Below are 9,985 nucleotides of genomic sequence, written 5' to 3'. Positions count from 1 at the left end.
GAGGGGGCAACCTCCTTTACATTACATAAATGAACAATTCTTGGATGATTCAAATGATAAAACCTCCTTTCTATATATAGGAGTCTAAGGAGTCACAATATAACCCAGCTGACCTAACAATAATAATATAAAGCCACAAAAATAACAATAGAGGGATTCTATGGGGCACAGTAATAACAATATGGGGACAATAGGGGGACAACAATATTAATTAGGGGTACAACTACAATAGTAATGGGGTAATCACTAGTATTATAGGGACCCAACATACATTGAAATTAATGCATCTAGTGCAAGCAATCAAATAGGATTAGAAGTCACCATCTACATTAAAATCAATGCATTTAGTGCAATTAATCAAGTATCATTAGAAATAAACATCTACACTAAAATCAATGCATCTTGTTGAAGCAATCAAATACGATTAGAAATCACCATATACATTGAAATCAATGCATCTAGTGCAAGAAATCTTATTCCATATTCCACCCCCCATCTATATCTATATTTCCCTCTATCTCTCCTTCTTCGTCTTTCTATCTCACCCCCAAAAACACACACTCTCTCTCACTCCATGTCTATCAATATCTTCATCCCTCCTTTTGATGAAAATGCATCTTAAGAATTATATTTATACTTACAATATTGTATACAAAATGATTATTACACTAGCCCAAGCAATGGGAGTTCAAACTAGTGTAATCTTAAGTCAAGTTTCTAGCTCATGTAACACTAAATAGTTCCATAGAATCCTCCATCAATGTTAGCATTTGTTGTTTGTGTTACATGATTGTGACTGTGAATTGATTATAAACCTAATGGTTGAGATGGTCCTTTTCAATAATAATTTTGAAATCACTTTTATTATTTATAATATTATTTTATTATAATACAAAAAGATATTCTTAAAATAATGATTTAATATTTATTATTAATGAAAATTAAATTAAATAGTATTTTCAAAGATTATTTATATTTTACAGTTAAATATTTTATTAATGAGGTTCAAATGTTTTTTATTTGTAGGAATTTAGAGGGTAAGTTCCTCAGACAGAACACCAAAGGACACCGCTCACAAACAAATCACAGATCAATACACCAGTATTTTTGACGTGGTTAAAACCATCAAAGAGGGAAACAGTCCACGACCTGAGCCAACATGGCCATTTCAGGAAATTTATTAATAAAAGAATGAAATTTTACATAAGTTTCTCTCATGAACAGTTAACCTACAAATGACCCTCCATGCTCTTTAAATAAAGATCATGGACCAATCGGGTGTTAAGCCACAGATCAAGTGTCGGTAAGACTGAGGAGAGAATGAACCGTTAGATCACTACATATCGTAACTGTCGGATTGTAAGTTACAAAAGTACATAGTAAAGAAACACACTTTACCTAACTCTACACTAGACCAAGTTATACTTAACTATTTCCTATGTGTCGGAATATCCTAACATCCCCCCTTAAGAACAACTTGGGATAGGATTGAAGGATTTACAAATATGACACAATAGGAGAAGGAAGGAGGCACTAGAGCTTATCTCCCCTTAGTGACAACTTCCTGAACTCCAACCATAAATCGAAGTTTAGTAAACTTCGCCTCTATGAGAGCCTTTGTAAAGATGTCTGCAACTTGATCATCTGTTGAACAATATTGCACTTCAAGAACATGGTCATGAATGAGCTTTTTGATGAAGTGCATGTGCAGTTCAATGTGTTTGCTACGCTGATGTTGGACTGGATCTTTTCATAGTTGAATGGCACTTTGATTATCACACCAAAGTGTAGTCGGATGCTGCTGCTGAAAGCCAAACTCTGATAGGATCTGACGAAGCCACAAGGCTTCCTTACTAGCTTCTACGGCACCATGATACTCTGCTTCTACTGAAGAAAGAGAAATGGCACCTTGTTTCTTGCAAGCCCATGTAATAGGTCCTGAACCAAGAGTGAACACATAACCTGCAGTAAACTTTCGATCATTAGGGTCACCAGCCCAATCAAAATCAGTGAAACCAACCAATAGAGGAGATGCTTCGACACTGTAATGAATTCCAAACTGAACTGTACCTCGAACATAACGAAGTATTCTTTTAGCTGCTTTCCAATGACTTTCACGTGGGTTTTTCATAAACCGAGAAACAAGGCCAACAAAAAAGGAAAGGTCAAGACGAGTATGGGTTAGATACAAAATTTTTCCTACAAGTTGACGGTATAAGGTAGCATCAACTTCAGGGGAAGTACATTGACTGAAAGTTTGGCTCCAGACTGAAAGGGAGAAGGAGCTGGCTTACAGTCTTCCATGTGAAAATGGCGTAGAAGATCACAAGCATACTTGGATTGGGAAAGGGAAATACCTTCCTTGGATTGCAAGACTTGAAGACCAAGAAAATAATGCAAGTGTCCTAAGTCTATCATTTCAAACTTCTTTTTAAGGCTGGACTTCACATGGTTGATAAGGTTGGGATCAATACTAGTGAGGATAAGATTATCAACATAAAGAACAAGAATGATAAGGGACTTGCCCACTTTCTTGGTGTAGACAGTATTGTCAGAATGACACCTAGAAAAGCCAGATTCTAAAAGAAAGCTATCCATTTTGGCATACCAAGCCCGAGGAGCTTGCTTGAGACCATAAAGGGATTTCTTAAGCCGACATACAAGACTGGAGTCTGTTTTTATAAATCCAATAGGCTACTCCATATGGATTTCTTCATGTAAGTCCCCATGCAAGAAGGCAGATTTAACATCCATCTGATGGAATTCCCATTTGAAAGAGGCAGCAAGGGAAAGAACAAGGCGGATAGAGTTAATTTTGGGAACAGGGGAGAAGGTTTCAGTATAGTCAATGCCTTCAACTTGTGAAAAACCCTTAGCAACAAGACGAGCTTTATGTTTATCAACTGTCCCATCTGGTCCATACTTGGTTCTGTAAACCCATTTGCATCTAACAAGTTTTCGTCCCTTTGGTAGAGGAACAAGATCCCATGTATCGTTTGCCAATAATGAACGATATTCTTCATTCATAGCTGCGTCCCAATCTGGATGGCTTGAAGCTTCTGCAATGGTGTCAGGATCATAATTCGCTGAAGCTTGAGCCAGTAAAGAAGAGACTCTATCGAAATGAGAACGTGTACGTCGCTGATCTGTAGGATCACCGGCAAGATCACCTGCTGCATCCCCAGTAGCACAGATCCTTTTTGGAAGTTGAGGAGCTGAAGGAGGATCCTGAGAAGGTGGGGGAGGATTGTCATCCTTGCTTTCATCATCTAAAGAAGAAACATTTTCAAAAGTATAAGAGATAGAGAGAGGTGGCACATCCACCGAACTAGGCTCGTAGGCCGATATATTTTCAGTAAACTTTACATCTCTTCTAATGATAACATTTTTGGACTTAAGTGGAATAAGTCTATATCCTTTGACATCTTCAAAATATCCAACAAAAATACATTTTTCACTCTTAGGTTCTAAAGCTTTATGTTTCTCATCTGGAATATGGGCCCATGCTTCACTTCCAAAAACATGAAAGTGACTTACATCTGGTTTAATTGAGCTCCATGCTTCTTCTAGAGTGATATTCTTTAAAACCTTAGTAGGAGTGTGATTTATTATGTAACTTGCACAGTTAATTACTTCTGCCCAATAATTAAGACTAAGTCCTTTAGATTGAAGCATACAATTAGCCATTTCCTTTAAGGTGCGATTCTTCCTTTTAGCTACACCATTTTGTTGTGGAGTATATGGAACAGTATGTTGCATTTGAATTCCATTCTCAGTGCAAAAGTTGATGAATTTTTTGTTAACATATTCTCCACCATTATCAGATATTAGCTTAAGAATTTGATGTCCAGATTGTTTTTCAACAAAGGCTTTAAAGGCCAAGAACATGTTAAATACTTCACTCTTGAGTTTTAAGAAGTATACTTAACTTCAATGAAAGTTAAGAAATACTTGTAGCCAGAGAACAAAACAACTGGAAGTGGACCATATAAATCACTATGCACAAGCTATAAAGGGGCTGAGGCGTGCCAAGAGGCACGTTTTTCAAAACTGTCCCGATGATGTTTTCCGAGTACACATCTGGAACAAACACCATCTTTGCAAGATACCATTGGAAGACCTGTCACCATATTTTCTTTACATAGAGTCTGAAGGGAGCGATAGTTTAAGTGACCAAATCGCTCATGCCAAAGTTTGCTCACTTCATCATTATGAGCAACAAATACCGAGGGAAGATTTGATGACCCAAAGTTGTGAAACTTATACAACCTTATAGAATCATCAACAATTCCAGTAGCTAAAATCTATCTAGGATCTCTTAGGTCCTTAATTACAACATCGTGAGCTGAAAATTCAACGATTTTACCTTCACCTAAATGAGTTATCTGATATACAAATATAAGGTTGCAGGATAAGGTTGGAACACATAATACATCATTAAATTGACCATTGTCTATATGAACAGTTCCAGTCCCTACAACACTAAGAGATCTATCATCACCAACATATATATTTTTGGCGTTACAATCATTTAAAGAAGAAAACATGGCTTTGTTTTTGGCCATGTGATAAGAAGCTCTAGAATCAATGAGCCACTCATGAGAATGACTGGAAGAGGATACATTTAGTGCATAGCCAGACCGAGATGCTTGACAACCACATGCAAAAAGTGCCATTCCTGAAGATGAAGTTGAAGCTGAAGAGTGCTCCAAATGGATGTTATGCTTCTTCATTGTTGCTTCCAAGGCCTCCATATTCTTAAAGCATTTGGATTCTAAGTGGCCATCTCGATTACAAAAGTGGCAATGTCTATCAGTCTTCTTCCCTTTGTTTTTATTTGCCTTATCATTTTGTTGAAATGATTTTTCATTTTGAGGCTGAAATTGCTTAGGACCCTTGTTTAGTTTAGGACCATTCCTTTTAGGATACAACTCCTTAGGATTCTTTGAATTTGGTTGCTACTGGGCAGCTAACGCTTTCTTAGAAGAATTTCCAAGATTAAGAAGACCAAGGTGTAAGAGTTTTTCTTGTTCTCCTATTAAAGAATCACAAAAAGAATCAAAGGAAGGGGACTTGTAGTCTTGTCCTTGAGAAATGAAGGCTTCTCTTGTAGAATGGAAGGTGGAAACAAACACAGAGTAGGCTGGTCCCAACTTAGTAAGAATCGAATAGATAAGGTTACTATCTTCTTTCTTAACCTTAAAACCTTCCAAGAGAAGTCTAAGGGTCTTGAACTTGGACAAAAAATCTTCAATACAAGAAAAATTATTGGGGTCCAATGTAAGAAACTCATTTTCAAGTTGATGGGCTCTAAGTTCATTTTTGATTCCAAAAACTTTAGTAATCTGTTTCAATGCCTCATCAGGAGTATCAAGTTTTGCAATATGGAATCTAAGATCTGGAGAAATAGACATCCCTATCAACCCACGTGCTTGATCTTGCCTATTTTCCCATTTAGCTGGCTTATCTTCATCTTCTGGTTTGGTTTCTTGGCCTGTGGCTATTTTGTAAAGACCTTTACTTCTATGTAAATCCACAATGTAGGACCACCATTGGAAGTAGTTGGTGCTATCAAGAAAAACTTGGCATGGACTTTCAATTTTAATAGAAACTGAAGCTATATATGTTGAAACTAAGTGTTCCAATGGAAAGATCTCGAAAGATTAGGCTGGTTAAAAAAAAAGGCTCTAAAAACGGCTTCCGGATGAAGAAGTTATGGCTTTTTGAAGAAAAGTTGATGAAGATGCCGACGAAGTGCGGGAATGTGCAGAAATGAAAAATCCGCCCCCTTTCCAAACTTAATCTAATTAGCTCAACAAAAAGGAGACTTCAACTCAAGACCTCTACTCTCATAAATTAGCTTTGGACCAAGTGAGCTAAACTAAAAGTTTGAGAGAGAGAGAGAGAGAGGGGGGGGGGGTGTTTTTTTTTAGTCACTGAAGCTTTGGGTTGCGTGCTTGCTTGAGAAAGCTCTTTTTCCCTAAAAAACAAAAAACAAAAAACCCAACACATACATACAAAAAAACAAACCTTACGGCTTGAAGTTAGCTTTACCCGGAAACTAAATATTTTCCTCAATGTTTCTGATTTTCCGAGATCACACTAAGGCACAGCAGAAAAGAGCATACGCATGAGAAAAATCCTTCCTATCTGTTTCTGATTTGCCCAGATCACACAGAGTTGTGGGGTAAAGAGTATACACGGAAATGAAAGGTATAGATCTGGTGATAAAAAAATAAGCTAAATAAACTGAAATAATAAACAAAGAGAAAATAACTAGAAACTGCAAATAAACACTGTATACCCCCAGATCTTAAAAATGACGTAGCTAGGGCTACCAGAAACCTTTTCGCATGAAACGAAAGGGGTTCTTCATTGGAACAGATGCTCCTAACACAATAGAGCAGTCCTCTCGACCCACAAGTTGTCAGAAACAGTAGATTTAGGAAACGGCAATCGGATGCAGTTCTACTGGCTTCAGATTTGGATCACCAATAGACGTTGCCCTCAAATAGCTCTCATACCATGTAGGAATTTACAGGGTAAGTTCCTCATATAGAACACCAAAGGACACCGCTCACAAATAGATCACAGCTCAATACACTAGTATTTTTGACGTGGTTAAAACCGTCAAAGAGGGAAACAGTCCACGGCCTGAGCCAACGCGACCACTTCAAACAATTTATTAATAAAAGAATGAAATTTTACATAAGCTTCTCTCATGAACAGTTAACCTACAAATGACCCTCCATGCTCTTTAAATAGAGATCATGGACCAATCAGGTGTTAATGCATGGATCAAGTGTCGGTAATACCGAGGAGAGAATGAACCGTCGGATCACAACATATTGTGACCGTTGGATTGTAAGTTACAAAAGTACATAGTAAAGAAACACACTTTACCTAACTCTACACTAGACCAAGTTATACTTAACTATTTCCTATGTGTCGGAATATCCTAACATTATTTGTTTATATATTATATGTAAATCTAAAATATATGAATTTTTTAAAATATATTTTTATTTTTTTCTTGTTGGTTTGATCCACCACGAATTTTATCCTTGAATCCCATGATTTACATCCTTGAATCCCATGATTTACATGATGCTTCATAACACAACAATGATGAATTAAATTTCCCCAAAACATGATTTAATATTTTTTAGTTCACATATATCATGTGATATATGGTAATAATTAAAAACAAAAGGTTTACCCTTTTCTTTTAGGAGAATTATGTAAAGAATTTTAGACAAAATATATTAACATATATTTATGAGACAAATGAGCCATATTAATGTCACTTGTTTTTTCAACTCTACATGTTGTGTAGGGCTCATTGTATATATTCCTTGATTAGGTAGAGATGCTACTGGGATTAGGTTAATATGATGTTGAATATCCTACTTTGGTGGAGGACCATTAGGTAACTCATTTGGTATAACATTAGCATATTCTTTTGGTACCTTTGCATCTTTATTAGGTATTGGTATGTTTTTTTATTCTTTTCTTTCCATCATTGACATGTAGAAGAATCTTGTTACCTTCACTTAACAAGTTGTCTAAATTAGATAACATATTTTTGAGGTTTCCCTTCATCCTGAAGGGCTGGTAAGATGCCTTTAGACCCATCCTTCCAAAATGTAAATGTATTCTACTCGCCATCATGCATAAATTCTTTATTATAATTCCATGGCCTCCCCAACAACATGTGGCATGCATCCATTGGAATCAAATCACACCATATTTCATCTTTGTACTCAGCCTTTCCTATAGAAAACTAGATCAAACACCTTTTTTCAACACTCTCTTCATTCCCCTTTTTAAACCATACAATTAGGTATGCATGGGTATGTTTATCACTATGTAGGTTAACTTTATCTACCATCTGTATGCAAACCATATTCTAACTACTACTACCATAAACAATAATTTGACATACCTTTCCCCTCTAATGCAACTATTTTGAAAGATATTTGTGAGAAGTCGACAATCTTTCTTGTTTCTACTCTATGTTTGGTCATTTTTTGGAATCACAATTTCTCTCCTCATCATGAAATTTTCCTTCAAATCTAGGGGGATAATCCATCCTTTTCATGCAGGCCCACATTCAATTCAACAAGGGAAATTTTACAAGTTCACTGAAAACATCAAAATATTAATATGTGCACTCGAATTTATGGATATTGTTTATATTTTTTTTCTTAATGTGACTATGAGCCAAAATTTCCTTTTATAAGGATCCAGGGGAGCCATACCCTTTGTACTCCTGTGAATACACACTATTTTAACCAATGTTTAAATGATGCAACTACCTTTGGCATGCTAAAACACATATGCTTACCTTTCCTTCACATCCTTATTCACATTACAAATTATTCTTATGTTCCATCCAAATGACTACTTGAAACATAGCCCTCATATTTCACTCTTTTTAATCTAGTAGGATCAATGAACTTAATTTGTATCCTGACTAACACTTATTATTTTGGTCATCATGATCATTTATGTACAAATCTTACACCTACAAAAGAATTTATCAACTCTACAATTTTAAGCTTCTTCCTCTTATTAGGGATAATCAATATTTTATTGAATCAATTCTTCAAATGGAAATAAAATAATTCTCATAGACCTATCACATACATAACAAAAAGCAGTTCAGCTTTGAGTTCTTTTACTATTGCTCCAATGAAAATCTTGACATGCCTAGAATTTTCACTTCTTCTACAACACCTACCATGTACATGACATTCTCTTTCACTTATAAAGTACATTATTGTACCTTCCATATCCAAGGATAATATATTCTTAATAAGGTATGATTCTTAATATAGCATTACTATACAACATAATTATATTTCAATTATAGCAAGCTCTACTTCCTTATCCATCCTTAGACCGTATCTCATTCCATTGACCGCGTATCCATTCTATTAATTAGAAAGGGTACTAAAGGTTAACTTTAGGTATGGATATATTAAAATAGGTTTAGTATACAACACAATTGGATTTCAATTATATCAAGATCTACTTTCATCTGCGCCCATACAGCAAGAGTCATGCCAACGACCATCCATCCACTCTATGCGTTAGAAAAAGTACTCAAGGTTACCTTTAGGTATCCATTTCATACATTTAAATCCACATATGAATACCCAAATTAATTACCTCATACATACATTTTCATTAATATTTATGCTAGTTTAATTTGTAGCATTTTAGCTGGCTACTTGTCCATTCAACAATATTTAAGATATGTTTCCAATTTATGGCTCTCTATGTCATGGAGTCCTCCATTAGACTCTTGATCCATGGGTTTCATGTCAAACATGGCCTCCTTGTTATATAGGAAAATGACCTCCTCATCAACTTAGAGGACAAAGACATGATGATTGAGGACTGACCAAGTTCACAGGGCCAGTTGTTAAGCTAATGTTGTCTAGACACTATCAACCTACTTTATAAAGCTTCTCAGGAAGCCTAAGAGTGCACTAGTGCCTAGGGTAACTCTGCTTGCTACCTTGGGAATAGCATTAGTGACCCTACATTAGTTTCTATGGGTCAAAGGAGCGAATTGACTGAGAAAATATACCTGTATTCTCTCCTATGTCAACTCATAAAAGTAGGGAAACATCAGAACTCGACCTGTTTGGGGGAATTACTAATTCTTAATGGAGTATGCAAATGGGAAAGAGAACTAAAGCATGGAAACATCACTGCTTTTGCCTAAGGGAACTCATGAAGGACTCGGAAACCCTAAACGTACATGCTATATATGCAAGGCTTGGGCCATTGTGAAAGAGGCTGAACCATTTGAGAGGATTTCATATTTGGCTATCAAGAAGAGTCTCAGACTAAGGCATTAGAAGAGGTTAAGAAGGGTGATCCATTAATGAGAAAGGTATTATAGAGTTTATATAAAGTTTGCTTATGTTACTTAGTGAAATGGATCGAGAAGATTGTGAATAACATAAACACA

This window comes from Pinus tabuliformis, chromosome 3_2, assembly GCF_031772625.1.
Source record: "Pinus tabuliformis cultivar Carrire ecotype Pingquan chromosome 3_2, CPIR1, whole genome shotgun sequence".
Classification (NCBI taxonomy): domain Eukaryota; kingdom Viridiplantae; phylum Streptophyta; class Pinopsida; order Pinales; family Pinaceae; genus Pinus; species Pinus tabuliformis.
The sequence above is the reverse complement of the archived record's forward strand: the minus strand, read 5'-3'. Positions refer to the sequence as shown.